This window comes from Calidris pugnax, unplaced genomic scaffold (genome assembly GCF_001431845.1).
Source record: "Calidris pugnax isolate Ruff unplaced genomic scaffold, ASM143184v1 scaffold123, whole genome shotgun sequence".
In the NCBI taxonomy this organism is placed as follows: domain Eukaryota; kingdom Metazoa; phylum Chordata; class Aves; order Charadriiformes; family Scolopacidae; genus Calidris; species Calidris pugnax.
The window spans coordinates 2,140,948-2,141,363 of NW_015090876.1; the positions used below are offsets into that span (position 1 = coordinate 2,140,948).

General features: G+C 62.0%; 1 protein-coding gene across 2 annotated transcripts in view; it reads right to left on the reverse strand.

Annotated features, from left to right (window-relative positions):
• Positions 1-416, reverse strand: part of MAFK (v-maf avian musculoaponeurotic fibrosarcoma oncogene homolog K) — a 12,894-nt gene that overhangs the window by 6,497 nt on the left and 5,981 nt on the right. The window lies entirely within an intron of this gene.

Sequence of the window (416 nt, forward strand, 5' to 3'; positions counted from 1 at the left end):
CCGTAAGCGCCAAGCTGCGAGATAGTATCCTAGATATCAGGGAGCGTATTTAGGTGCCTCCTCTATTTTTAAGCCCGAGACAGCACAGCTCTCCATGTCTGGAGGAGGGACAAGGACAGCCGCACAGCGCACAAGCCAAGATGCTCCGTGATGAATGGACCACTCACAGCAACTGGTGTGCGCTGCGTTTTCTAGAGCATCACCGCGTCCTTCCTTCCCTCCTCCTCCTCCTCCACCCAACCCCACCCCAGGCTGCCTCCTCACCAGAGCAGACCGGGCAGGGAGGGGGGACACATCCCAGCCCCGTGCTGTCCCCTCGGAGGGATGGGGGACAAGCTTGACCCCCCGCTGCCCACCCTGCCTGTTTTGCAGCGGGGCTGACCGCAGGCAGGAGGTTCTCCAGACCCCCCCCATCC